Source organism: Pyxicephalus adspersus, chromosome 11 (assembly GCF_032062135.1).
Source record: "Pyxicephalus adspersus chromosome 11, UCB_Pads_2.0, whole genome shotgun sequence".
NCBI classification, from domain to species: domain Eukaryota; kingdom Metazoa; phylum Chordata; class Amphibia; order Anura; family Pyxicephalidae; genus Pyxicephalus; species Pyxicephalus adspersus.
In genome coordinates this window covers 39,363,335-39,378,851 of record NC_092868.1, presented here as the reverse complement: position 1 = coordinate 39,378,851, position 15,517 = coordinate 39,363,335, and positions in this window count along the sequence as shown.

Genomic DNA, 15,517 nt, shown 5'->3' with positions numbered 1-15,517 from the left:
TACAATGCAAACAATTGTAGTTCATAGGAAGTAGGTGGTGAGAAGATGTAATACATTAATCTGCAAACATGGAACTGAGGGGCAAACAATGTTTTTTTTTTTATATTTTGTAAAGTTAAGTTCCAAAAGTAATACTAATTGATATTATTATTACCAACTGTATTGATACTTTTTATTAACAATAACATAATACTTAATAATGCTTTAGGGATTTGCCTTGTTCTGTGTTGGGTAAGTTGGGCTTTAGGTCAACAAAGAGATCCTATACAACTTTGTATACTTCCTTAAAACTTAAAAATCTAAGTACAAAATTGAATTTTACTCATTAAGTGACCATTGTTAATGTATAACAGTAAAGAACAATTTTGAGAAAGCTCTTTGGTCTCCTTGATATCTCTAGAGGGACATCTTTGTAAAAGGATAATGAAGTTTACTGTTATATAAAATGGTTGAAGGATGTGAAAGCAGATATAAAATCTATTGGGTTCAAAAGATTATGCAAATGTGCAGGAGATAAAGATGACTGCAAAGCTGTGATAAAGAATTGATTCTTAGTAGACCACGGGGGCATGTACAGTAGATGAGATTGTAATTATAGTTAAAGATACTCACTTTTTTGTATTGTATTGCTTGTAATTAGAATTGTAGAATTAGATTTAACACAGATTAGACATTTTATGTGGGAAAGATTCCCCCACTCAATAGATTCACTCTCCCCCGTCCTTTTTTTTTTTTGGAGTTTAATAATGCATTGAAAATGGATAGTTTAACAGAAAATGAATATAATGATATATCTATCAGACATTTTGAGATTAGTTGTATGAAGTCAATATGCTGTCAAATGTTGAGTTGAATTAATTGTTTTTAGCTATATAAAGCTATATAAATCATATGTATTGTTTTTTTGTTTGTTTGAAAATGAAAAATGTATTAAAGATATTGAATTGGAACACAAAAGATGATCCAGATGTGCAGGAGATAAAGATGACTGGAAAGTTGTGATAAAGAATTGGTTCTTAGTAGACCATGAGGGCATGTACAATATCTTAATATACGAGGGGGTGCTGAGAAGTCCCTGGCTTTGCCCCCTTCCAGATGAAATAGAAAAATGAGTGTGGGGGCATATGACAGCCTAATATCATAGTATGTAACTGTGCAAATATCAGGTCTTTGCGATTCTTAAAACTGTTTTTTCTTTTAGTTAGAAGCTGTACAGGCAGAGGCACAAGCAAGTTTCAAGTCGTTGGAGTTACAGTTGCCATAAAATTTTTGTTTCTCCAGGAAAAGTCAGCATTTTCCAGAGAAAGGCAACATTCACACTGAGATGTCACAAACACTGGGGGAGAAGTGCCCTTCCTACAGCACTGTCAAAACCTGGATATATCGTTTCAAGACTGGGCATTTCACCGTTGAAGCTAAGCCACGCAGTGAGCGGCCCCCCAACCTCAACTGACCCGGCAACCTGCGATGCTGTCCATGAGCTGATTATTGACTGGCGAATATCCGCAAAAAAGATAGCCCAGATACTTTACATTTCACTGGAGCATGTTGGGCTTGTTATCACCACTATCCTGGACATGCACAAGTTTTCAGCAAAGTGGGGGCCAAAATGTCAATGGAATGGCGCCACAGTGGGTCCCCCTGTCTGAAGAAGTTCCAAACCCAGAAATCGGAAAAAAGTTATGATGTCAGTTTTCTGGTATTCCCTTGGTGGACTACCTACCTCGGGGCTCTAGTATCACCGGACAGTATTATGCTAACCTCCCAGACCAGCTGAAGGAGGCAATTAAGACGAAACAACCTGGAAAGTTGACAAAAGGGATCCTTTTTTTGCAGAACAATGCACCTGTGCACATGTCCAAAGTTGTGGCTGCCAAATTGAACACCCTGGGTTTCCATTTGGTCCACCATCCCCCCTACTCACCTGATCTGGCCCCTTTAGACTGTTATCTGTTCCCGAATTTGAAGAAACACCTGAAGGGGCAACGTTTTGAGGACATTTCTGACGTCAAAGATGGTGCTGAGAGCTCAACCGAAGGACTTTTATTTGAACGGTCTGAAAAAGCTGCAACTACGCTGTACCAAGTGCATCAGTCTCAGGGGGGTATATGTTGAATAAATGTGTTATTTCATAACTCTGGCTCCCTTCTTTCTGGGTAAAGCCAGGATCTTCTCAGCACCCCCTTGTATATACAGTGGTACCTCAGTATAAGTCCACTTTGGAAAACCCCCAACTTGGTATAAGTCCTGTTTGGACACACAAAGTTTTGCTGGGTATACAACCTTTGCTTGGTAAACAACCTTTGTGCTAGAACTTGTATGGGTCAAAATGAGTCATAACACTGCGCGCTACCCTTATTTACCTCTCTTGATACAAAGCCACGACTGCCCACGAGCGTCAGTACGCCAGCTACCATTCAGTGAACAACCCGCGCTATAACTCTCTGTGAATTACGGAACATCTCCTCCTCCCTTCTCAGCACCATCTTAGTAGGCACTCCACTCTTCTCAGCAAGGTACAGTGAGGTTAAATATTCATTTATTTCATCTAACTGCTTTTGTATTTATGTATTTTAGTATTAAGCAGAGTTTAAATTATTTCATACAGACACATCAATGTATAATATGCCAATACCAATAGGATTTTTTTTCATGGGAATGGATTAATTATTTTCCTTTTATTTCTTATGGGAAAATTTGTTTTGTATAAGTCCTGTTTGGTATAAATCCAAGGATCTGGAAGAAATTAGGGACTTATATCAAGGTACCACTGTATATGTTTTTCTTATTTATTTGTATTTCTTAATATATTATTGCTTCCTTATATTTATACATACAGACATAACAGAATAAGCCATGGTATTTGCAGGAGCTGCAAAAAGAAAAAATCTGAAAGAAGCTTCAATATACATACATACAAACTTTACATAAAAAGCCCACAAACAACACAAAAAGTAACATGTTGCTGCAATCAAACTAACAGGTATCTTATTATAATATTTTATATAAAACACTATTGTTTTTTATGTCTGGAAAACCAATTTTCTGCCATGTCATTTCTATATATTGTAACCTAAAGAAATGTATCTTAATTGGAATAGCTTCGTACAATACTTTGTGTTAATAGCACAGAATGTTCCATTCAATAATTCATGATTTTCTTTGAAAACAACTTCAAAATTTGTACCTAAAATCAGTCACTGAAGTCCTAATTAAAAAGATTTATGAAATAAAAAGGCACTCCGGTAATGTATATTTCCATTTCAGAGGGGTTGAATTGAGGTGGGACTGTTATAGTCGTGGGAAACAATAGTTATTGCCGGTGGATCATAAATATGCCAATGTAGTACAGTTGGGTAAAATAAAATGTTATTAAAATAAGATAAAAATGAACTGAAAGGAAAACGTGATCTGTTTAAAAAAAAATGTCATTACTGCTCAGTTACCTTTTACTAAATCTGTGCAAAAACTTAATGTGTCAGAAATTAAGTTTCATAGATTGATTTAAAGAGGAACAACCATAACTGGGCTTGTGGGGGATGGAAGTTGGACTTTAAAGTAGACCTGAACTTAAAGGGAAGATTTGCTATTTTTTAGAGAACAATTAGAAATGTAATTGTTAATGCGCATTGGGATTGATGTACACGGCTGCACATGCGTGGCATTGGGATTGATGTGCCTGGCTTCACATACTAGGCATTGGGAGTAATGTACCTGGCTGCACATGCTTGGCATTAAGATAGTTGTATCTGGCTATACATACTTGGCATTGGGATTGATGTACCTGGCTGCACATGCTTGGCATTGGGATTGATGTACCTGGCTGCACATACTTGGCATTAAGATAGTTGTATCTGGCAATACATACTTGGCATTGGGATTGATGTACCTGGCTGCACATACTTGGCATTAGGATAGTTGTATCTGGCAATACATATTTGGCATCTGGGAGTGATGTTCCTGGCTACACATAAGGCCAAGAATAAAGTACCAATACTCCCCCCACTAATATCAAAGCACTGTTGCAATTAAACTGTTTGGTCTCAATTCTAAACGCAATGTCTGGAGGAAACCAGGCCCCACAATACCATCCTATCAGTGAAGCATGATGGTGGCAGCATCATGCTGTGGATGTTTTTTCCAGCAGCACGGACTAGGAAGCTGGTCAGGGTTTAGGAAAATCAATGACCCATAGCACACAGCAAAGACAACACAGGAGTGGCTTAGTGGGAACTCTAGCTGCAACATAACAAAATTGAAAAAAAGTGAAGGAGTCTGAAAACCTTCTGAAGCCACTGTATATTCTATATAGATATACAATAAAGATTATTTGCAATATAAAGCCCTTGTTGACCTTTTTGGGAATGCAAACCCAGTTTGAAAAAACAAAATGAACAAAAGATCATCAACAAAGGCCTACAAATGTCACCCTAAAAACATTGTGCCCTGTATTGGGGTATAAAGAAAAGTTCCCTCTCTGATAATTACCTGTCCGATTCTACTTTACATGAAGATAAAAATCTCTTGCGTTGGACACTTTTCTGCAGCTGTTTCTTTGCTCCTTGCAGGAACCGATTAGAACTGAACATGTGGATACTAACTGACAGATGGAATAAAAAATCTGAATCTGATAGCTATGAAGGAACATTTTTTATTTAAGACATGTTTGTTTCTGCCTAGGAACATTCACATTACTACATCTCACTCACAAGCAACATCTTTCTTTTCTTGCTAGTGAGTCAGGGAATCCATAGAATAAGGTAACAGATCACTTAGTGATCCTTTTGCTGACAAATTTTTTTTTTGATCGCTGGGATGTTGGGATGTCTGTGTCCAACATTAGGATATGTTATTGCATTATAACTTTACAAACAACTCTGCATAACAAATAAAAGCATTTTGCATAAAACATGTACATTTATTTGCACACTCACTAGGGAAGAGTAATTAATCAAGAAAAAGAAAATGAATAATAGACAAAAAGGACACATGAGAGTTTGCCATTCTTTGGAAAAATACCAAAACCAAAGACACACATTTAAGAAACATTGCAAGCACAATTTCAAGCCTTTCCTATTTTCATTACATTTCATTGATAGTAACACAAACTTGTATTTTCCTAATATAGACTGTGTTCAGTAAACTAGGCAATCCATTATTATTACTATTATTATTAGAACAAATTGTCCACCTGTGCTATAATTATCTGTATAAATATACGTCTAGTTGTGATAAGAGTTTATCCAGGAGGCAAGCCGCATGAATGGCTTAATGCCAATTTCTTGCCAAAATGTATTTGTTTTTTTTTGGAATAGGGAATGGTGAAAACATCTCTCAGATTTAAAATGCTCCATGTGTCCCCCTAGGTTCCTATAGTACTGTATTGCATTTTCCTTGGCAACATTTCTACACAAGTTTTATATTGAAAACATATATAACAACACATGCGGAATCTTGAGCCATGAAGAAGGGGCATAGGCTGGTTCCTGAAATGTGTTGTTTTTTTTTTTTTTCCACAGAAACTTTTCTGATTATACGGTGCAGCACTTTTTTTTTACCTTCCTTGCTCCAATTACAATAATCCTCAGAGATTCTAAAGCTATTTTATTATATTTTTGTTTTTATTTGGGTAATTTACTTATGAAATGTAGGCTGTTCACTTAGCAAAGTGAAAAAGGTGAAGCTTTGCTCACTTGATGCATGATTGGGTATTCTTTGCACAATGTATTATCCCTACATTCACTAATCTTAGTAGTATTGCTTTGTGAAAAATTCAACTTGCTAAGAGAACAGCTAAAGCTCCATCAGTGAATCAAACCAATGAAAATTGGAGTTGCTTTGTGTGAGGGGTTTTCGTCTCGCTTTCTGTCCTCTTTGACACCTGCCAAATGGACAGAAAGCAGCCAGAAATCTCAGAAAGTGGTTCACATGCTGTAATAAAAAGTTTATTATACCTGTAACCTGGCCTGTCTTTTGTATTGTACTTTCTGCTTGCCTTTCCTGACCTACACGTATGCCCATGACCTTGACACTGAGCTGCCCATTCATATTATATGCCCTTGCCTGCTGCACAGTTACTTGACAAAGGTTATATGACCACATGTCAAAAGTCACCATTCTGAGGACCACAGCCTGTTTACATCACATAGTAATACCCTTAGTTTCTGGAAAGTGTCTCCGGTAAGTGTTGCATGCTCCTTAGCCTTTTGCCTCAGGGTAATCCACACTAATAAAATACAAGATTTACAATAATCCACCACAATTCTTTATTACTACTGCATGTAAATAAATAAATAATAAATAGCTACTTTAAAGTTGCACCTGCTCTTGTAAATTTCACCCTGATTCATTTTTACTTGTCAACTTTCCTCCTATAATAATGCTCAACCCAGGTTTTGTCACATCTTAAATTTGTTGACGAAGGGAAAGTAACAGTGAGATTTCACACACCATTATTACACAGTTGAATGCTTTTATTACCCATTCAAATAACTCTAGGTTGCTAATTGTTCAAACAGCATGTCTGTATATATAGTGAATTGATGTTAACTCTAAAATGTACTAATCTGTGAAATGAATGCCTGGGGTATATACCTTGTTAATGAGTAATAATTGTTATTTCAGCCTTTGTGTAAACTGTATTAGACTTCATAGTTGGCAAATGTTCTTTTCTACTTTATCAAGTGACTTCAGTGAAGGTACTAACACTATGATAGGAGCCCAACATGGGTCAGAGAAGTGTCAGAAAGCTTTATGGTTCATACATGCCATATGCATCTTATTTGCCCACGTACTGGCAGTGCCAACGGTAATAGGCTTAGCACAGGCAGGTGCAGAAATGTTTGGGAGAGTTCAGAGAACATACTACATGTAGTTTCATAGTCTGAGGCTCGCCTATGATACCTCTCAAAGCATTGTCATCGATGTGGGTGCCATTTAGAAACCTTGTATATGTTACCTTGAACAAAAGGTTGGCGATGCTGATTTTTATTACAGGGACACTGCTGGAATTGGAAGTGCTGATAAACCATTGCATGACTATAAATGCAAAAATTTAACTTAAGCCAAAAACATATTGGTTTTGATAGACTAGGGAAGGATTATAACTCCTTTTGAGTCATAATGTTATATGTTGATCTAGTGGAGAGTTATCCTCCATTCCTGTCTTCATGACAATGGTTTCACCTGATGGGAAGTGGAGTTAAAGCTGCAACAGAGACACAGACAAAAATAAATGTTTGATAGAGGTTCCAGCCATGTGTTTCCTATCCGTGGTTCCATGGAACCCTAGGGTTCCTTCGGAGGTTGTTAAGGGTTCCTTGAGCAATGAGCAGTTTGTGCCTCCCAGATCAGATTAATTGACACCAATGAACTTTTCTGGCTATGTGTAAGGGTGACATTCTTACCAATGGCCAGCAATGTAAGAAGTATGCTTCCCATTGACCACCACACTAATGTACTGTGAGCTCTGAATATAGTACATATAGAAGGGATTCCCTGATGATCTAAAAATTATTGTAAGGGTTCCCCCATGTTAAAAAGGTCAAGAAACACTGTTCTAGCCTTTCCCTACTCTACTTAAGAGAAGCATTTTTTTTTTGTTGGAGATCAATGCTCCTGCCTGGTAAAATGTGGTCAGCAGGACAAAAAAATGAGGTTAAATCTCTCTAACAGTCAACAGTAGCAGTAAATGTGATAAAATTCTTAAATTACATAGAGTGGCTTCAAAATGGCTAGCTGGTTGCTCATTTCTTTAACACTTGCTATCGGTAGCAGCAAGACCTCTCATTCATTCAGTGGGTATTGCCATCTTCAATAGCAAAGTGGTCACCAACTAGCTAGTTCATAACTGCTTTGTAAATTCATACCCTTCCCTGCACTATCCAAAGCTAAAATAAAAATATGTTGTGACTGATCATACACTCAATCAAGTCATGCAAATTTGTTGGGATCTATCTGGTTGATCCCATGGGTGGCTCAGCAAAATATCAAAAGGCCAAATTGCAATGTGGGTCCGCAATTTTATACCTGTATTTCCTGCCTTTTTGTATTGTAAAATGCATACTCTTCTTGTCCCAATAAATTGTACATTTATCTGTAATGTAATTGTTTCTCCTATGCTTGGCCTGCTATACAAGAAAAAGAGCAGACAAAATGTAAGAAAATGGCACTCCAATCAGGCCGCAGACTTCTCAAACAACTTTCCAAAAGCTATCTTTTGATATTTCCATCTGCATTTCAGTTCTAGCACCTTCTAGTGACCTACAAAAAAAAATGAAATAAGTCTCTATAATATTATGCTCCAGCCTTTGGTGATTTATGCGGGTAGAAATAGAATTTGTCAAAGAAATTAGGATAAGTGTGTCTGTAGTTTAAGAACCTCAATTCAATAATTCTGATAAAAATTAGTATTCTGTATTGCCAGAAGAAATTGTCTTTGTGATTGCGTTTGGGGAAGTGCAGAGGAGGAGGGGGAAGCCTTAATGGTTTTGCTAAGGGGAATCATCACAGATCGTTAAGTAGCGATATAAAGCATGAAAACCTTTAGCAATAGTTAGCTTTAAATTAATAACCGAATATATACCAACACCACATTATGTATACACATGGCTCTATACTATACCAACTTGTGGTGTTATGTTCTATCATCCCCATTTTAAACATTTACATGATATAAAACATACACTGAATACCACGGAGGTTTTCTTAGCACCTGCATATTTAAATAGTTTCATGTATTTGTTTGAAGATAGCTATATACACTGAAACAGTAGAATTGCTTCATTATGGTTAAATTGTGTTAACTTGCTTTATATATATATCTGTAACTACATAATGACATTTAATGTATAAGATCTGTTGATGCGCTTTATGTTTTCTAACTGTATTATGCCCAGAATATTGCAATGTTTTATTGTTTTATGTTGGGAATATGTTACAATGTGTGCTGTTGTTTTTCTAATGTACGCTGCAATAAGTTTTGAAAGTGACTCTGCCACTAGAATATTAACAGGTAAGTCACTTAAATAGTGGTTGTATGTTTTCTCTGGTGTCATTCTCCAGAATCTAGCCACAAAATCCCCAGCTACTTACATAGTGTCTTCTAATATGGGCTGGGTACGCAACCATTGTCTGGTTCTAATAGGAATACAAGAATACTAACAAATATACATATATAGGGGTAGTTTGGTCATAAAGAAAGCAGCCCTGGACTAAAACCTTGAAGGCAGATGCGGGCCCAGATTGGTATGATAGAGAAGGGGAAAAAAAAGAGAATAAAGCTTCTAGCCATGAATAGGATCGGATAGTAATAACGTATGTGCAATGTCAGAATAGGAGGAGGAATGAATGTATACTGCCAATGTACTAACTTAAAACATCTCTGTTTAATTAAAAACTGATAAAGTTATTTTGGCATTTACCGTGCTCTATATATGGTAGGTTTTGCTAATATGGTGCACTTTAACAAATGGGAAGGTAAAGTGGCCATTGGTATGCGCAGGTCTAGGTCACGACTGGTGCAACTCCAGATAATAAGACCCACTTAGGTAGTGTATTTGCATCATTGGTTGGCTGTTGGGGCATTGAGGTAATCAAAGTAGTCTTCTAATCATGTTTGCTCTGTTTTGTGGTCCATATATTTTGCTGTGTATTACAAATTAGAGGCAGCATTTTATTCTCAACATGTAAGCGCCCTAGGTAGAGGCTGAACCTCCTACAGCCATTCCTGTAAACAGAATGGACCATTACCTTTCATGGACTCCGGCAGGACTGTTGTTTTTAACCACCAAAACCTGCAACCAATCATAAACAAATGTTTCTAGTTTATATGGCTTTTAAATTAAAACCGTAGAGACCCAGTCTGATCCAGCAGCTTTACTGCTTGTAAAAAAGTGATCACATACTTACACTAAAGCTGCTGGACGAGAAAAGGCATTTAGGTTTCTTTTACTGTATTACTGGGAAATATTATTGCTTAGCGCTTTGCTAGAATAGTATTTGTTATTTACAGCTGTATTTATTGAATGTCCCATGGTGGTCAACTGCTCATAACATTGTATACTCACTAGATCAGTGTTTCACAACCAGGGTTCCTCAAGAGTTTGCTAAGAGTTCCTTAAACAACAAACAATTAAAATCTCTCATTTACCAGTGACACCAGTGATCTTTTTGGCTATCCGTGATGGGTGACATTCCTCCATTGGGCAGCAATGTAGGAAGCATTATGACCACCATGCTAATGTACTTTGAGTTGTGAATATAGTAATTAAAAAAAGAGCTTCCTGAGATCTGAAAATTATTTCAAGAGTTAAAAAGTTTGAGAAAGATTGGACTAGAGTCTTTTAAAATAACAGAAATAATCAGATAGCAGTAAACAAGTCATTTCATGCCCTTGACATGCTATTCACTACAGATTTCTTATGTTTTTGTGTTCTGAAAGCATGTTGGTCATTATTAGTTTCACTTCGGCTGCATAGACAATGCTTACCAATTTAAGCAACAATGGTACATTTTCTGGGCGCTGCTTAGGTACAATGACCATTTCTAAATGTTCCATATAACATAGTAATTCTTCATTTTTTTAGGTTGACGTCCTAAACCTTCAATCCCCGTTAAATAATAACCACTTGCTGTGCTTTACTGTCATTTATCACTAACCTGATTTTGATATTGGTGTAATATAAGTATTTTTTTGGTCGACCTTTGCATTGTGGTTTTGGGGGCTTGTGGGTCGGGGGGTTGTCATTATCCAGGACGGAGTTCGGGCATTGCGGCAGCTGTGCAAATACAGTATTCTCTATTCTTCATTCTGCTATGCAGAAAGAGTAAATGATTGAATGATTTACTAATAAATATACCTTTCTTTGGTGCTAATTGTACGCATCTGTTGTGATATGGTAATAGCTGATAAACACAAGCAAATCCTAACCCTCTGCCATGTTTATATTGCTATTTGTCTCTCTATTGGGGATATTTTACCCTGATTCTATCAAGACATAAAATGATGAGTTAAACTCTCCAATAGGATCAGAACCAACCACAAAAATACATTTTAGAAGAATAAGGAAGGGTTAGGCATTCAGTGTTTTTATTGCTGCTCATGCTTTCCAGGTGGCACAATGCCCTGCATTCGTGGCACAGGTGTCACAGGGAGGGCAAAAGCTCCTTAATGCAATCACAAATGGAAATAGAAATGTAAACTTTTTGTTCACTTCAACCAAAACCAAAAACTGAAGCAAATTGCATCTTTTCTATCAAATTTCAATTCCGAGCAATGCAATGTCTCATAAGAGCATCCCCTGCCCCCATCCTCACCTGATCTACCCTATAAAGCCCTTCCTAATATGCACAATTATACCTTAGCTCTCATATCACATATAAAATGTATATAGGTTTGTGGAGCTGAATAAATATGACATAACACAGATGTCTTCTTTTTTCTATGTGTGCCCTTGCACAATTTTTGTCCTATTAAACTTGCAAACAATACATCAAATATATGTCAGGAAAACCAGTCTACAACTATGCAAGCTTGTAATTTTATGTACTAATTATGTAACAATGACTGAGCCAAATGTACAAAGAATAAAATGATTCCATATATGAATTCAGTACAAAGAAGTCTGTAAATTCACCTGCCCTGTAAATATGGCACAGCATGGCAGGTCCTTTGTGCCCAGCCTGAAATGATAAAAGATGCTGTAAAACGCAAGGAGCGAAATTTACAAGGGACACTGACGTCAGTGAGTTGCTTAAACAGAGGAAACAACTGTTTGTAACTACTGACGGCCATCGGGCAGAGATAAGATGTTATAGTCATTAAAAAAATGTAAGTTGTGTGCTCTGGCACAGACAGCTTACTCTGAGCATTATTCCCGTCTTATAATCATACTGAGAATAACAATAAGGATAATAAAAGTGAGACTATACCAATAAATCTGGAGACACTTTGATTTTTTACTGCAGAATTATTTAAAGAACTCTAGCTAAAAAGTTGGTTTTGAAATGGTGAGCTTTTGAAGTTGCTTTGTGTTGATGAAAACCATAACTAAATGACAGTATCAGAAGCAACTAACATTTCTTTAAATTAAAAATTGTTATAAACTTTTCTTTCTTTGTTGTAACTCAGTGCTACTCATTTCCTGCAGCCACTTTCTGTATGTGACATGTATGACAGAGACAACAATGTTTAATGTCTGTGTCTGTGTAATGTGTATTAAAACACCCACATGCAGCCCCCATTGGAAGTGTCTGTCAGGTTGACCATGTAGGACAGGGGTCGGCAAACTTTTTGGACTACTAGGCCATTTCAGGAGGTCAAGAAGGCACACTAGGCCAGAAGAAACAAGGTGTCCAAGAAAAGGTTTTTTACAACCGTGACTGCAAGGGAGCAGCTTCAGTCTTCCGCTCATCCGTGGCGTAGTCTCTGTACGTGTGCAAGTGCTTGGCATCGAAATGCCCCTTGAGATTCGACCGCTTGAAAGTGCTGTTGGTGTCGTTGCACACTAAACACAGGGGTTTGTTGCCGAGTTGGACGAAGAATAATTCATCAGTCCATTCAGGGTTGAAGACACAACGTTCGAGGTCAACTTTCCAGAGGGTGGTAGCTGTGCGTTACTTCTGCTCTTTAGGCATAGTAATTGGGGTTACTGTGTGGGAACTCGATGATATCACGGGAATTCAATTAGGCCGGATCCAACAATAAATAACTGGGGGGGGGGCGTTAGGCCGGACTGGAATACTGGCTAGGCCATATCCGACCTAAAGGCCGGAGTTTGCCTACCTCTGATGTAGGAAAAAAACTTGGAGAGCGGGACACAGGGTGTAAAATTATGAACATGCAGGTTTATACATACTGAAAATGACATGATCATAGTAATGTTTATTTGATATTTTAGTTACTGGGTTTAAAGCTACTTTAAAGCAGAAAGTCCACTAAACTCACCCCACCTACATCTTTGTATGTATGTGTGCATTTTTTATATTTCCACTTACCAACCCCGGATGACAAAACTCCTGGGCTTGCACACTAGATTTAATTTAAATATTCCTGCAATCCATGGGAAGGATGAACACAGTGGAGCTGATTTATAACACTTCCCCAAGACTGGAGAAGATTTACTATCAGGGGAGTGTCTGGGTAATTCAGGAAACCTAAACTGTACTTTTTAAATAACATTTGCCATTATTTGCCAAATGTTTTCATCCTGGACAAGATCCATTCCAGGTTTGATGGTCCTCTCAGGTTCTTCCATCATAGTCTATCCTCTGCGGTTTTAGGGAGCTTTAATTAATCAGGCCATCTGTTGGGCATCCACAGCTCAGTGTAATTTCAACAAACTTTGGAAGCAGAAAGGTAAGAAGATTTTATTATACATCTGTACACTAAAAAGTCTTCCTGCTAGGATTTTGTAGGTGAAATACCAACTTACAAAAATTGTAATTAGCAATCCATGTACTTGTCTTGCTTGGGAACATGGAATAATGTGAACACACAATGGCTGATACCATGCACAAGAATAAGCTGACAAAACAGCAAACAAAGCTTAGGCCAGTGTTACTCAACCAAGGTTCCCCCAGAGATTGGTAGTCTCTTTGAGCAATGAATTTTATGATTCTCAGGTCAGGTATATTGACACCAATGATCATTTTGGTTATCCGTAAGGGTGACATTATTCCCAATGGCCAGCAATGTAAGGCATTCTTCCCACTGACCACCACACCAATGTACTGTGAGCTGTAAATATAGTAATCATAGCAGGGGTTCCTTAAGAGCTTTAAGAGCACTGGCTTAGGAATAGGAAAAATAGCATTACATCATGGAAACATTTTATTTTTCAAAACTGGTGATTTTTTTTTATTGCTTTACACTATGCAGATCTTAAATCAAATAATTGATATGCTGAGCAACTATTGTGAAATTCTCTCCTCTGTGTGACCCGTATATATAGCATGAAGACATAATCAATATACAAGCTGTTAAGGGAAGCTGTAAAGGTAATCTGCCAAAAGTACCTTATTTCAAAGGTTTCTTCTGGATCAATAGTGACCATTAGGATTGAGGTATCTTGCAATATGTTGTTGGTAGAGGAGGGACACACTGACATAACAATAAAATGATCTGTTTCATTTATTACCCACTCTCTGTTACAAAAGGAATAAAGAACCTGAAATATAAAGAACCTGACCAGTTGGGGAGCAATCACAGCTACATAACTCTGTATCCATTCCCACCCAGGGCTCTATGGAATCTGCAGGTTCCTCCAGAGGTCATCCAGTGTACATAGTTATGAGAAGAGAAGAAAATAAGGTCTGATATACACAGTCTGATTTGTTACTTTAGACCCATTTATGATCTGATAAAATAGTCAATCTGAAATAAAATAAACTGTTGATTGATCATTACCATCTGATACTTTAGCATAAATGATCTTGCAGTGTGTATCAGCCAAAACAATCGTGATCACCATGTAGATAACAACCAACTGATAATTAACATTCATAATACTTACATTTGCAGGCCATATAGTAAATATTGAGAACTCCCTTCTCAAGCTGACTTTATCTATTTTAGTATAAAGTTACATTAAAGCACATCTTTTAAGAATATTTTACATGTTGGTGTGTTTTGGGGCTTCCGACCAATTGATTTCCTATCAGAAAATCAGATCGGTCATTCACGTAATATTTGCAGCTGATGTGCTTGTGTGGGTTCACTGACATCAACTTTATCTTTGCTGTTTAGTTGGCCTTTTGAGTCTTAACCAGCAGAATACTTTTTCTGTGTGTTTTCATTTTTTTGTATATCCTTCGTACAACGGGATGACATAGTTTTTTGTATATTTCCTTAATTTGACTTTTCCTTTTCATTTGGTTGGGACACCACTGCTACAAGGCACATGATGCCCAAAATTGCTCTTATGTATATCCAACCATTAAATTTCATAATATAGATTTTCTTACCAGGTTGCATTTGAGCATTCAAAGCAATAAAAGTTATTTGTAGTACATGTTGGGTTCGTTGGTCTTACATTGCGCATGTTTCAAGCCTGACACTCCCCCAACTTGGTGTCAGTAACCAACCCCTTCCATTGCAAGGTCAAAAAAGGAAAATTCCCCCCTACATTGTGAAGCTGTATTTCTTTTTGTTAAGACCTGCCTGGTTTGCTATGCTCCCAGGAATGACTAACTGCAAAGTTTTATACACCCACCAAACACTGGATGACAAAAAGTGTAGGCTTCTATAATGTGTTTCACCCTATCACAGGGTTTAGTTTATGAACACACATGAGATTTTTGTTGCTGCAAATTTTCTTTTCTGATCGCTTCCAGTGACACATGAATCAACAAGGGCTGTACACAAAGTGCTGTTCTATAGAGAGGGGAGGGAGGAGGACAGGTGAGTGGCACACCGTTGTGCTCTCTTTCATAGGGGTGAAAAGTGGTCATTCTGTAATGGTCATTCATCAATCTGCCAGAACAGAATACATGTCATATTTCTGCCCAAGAAGAGCAT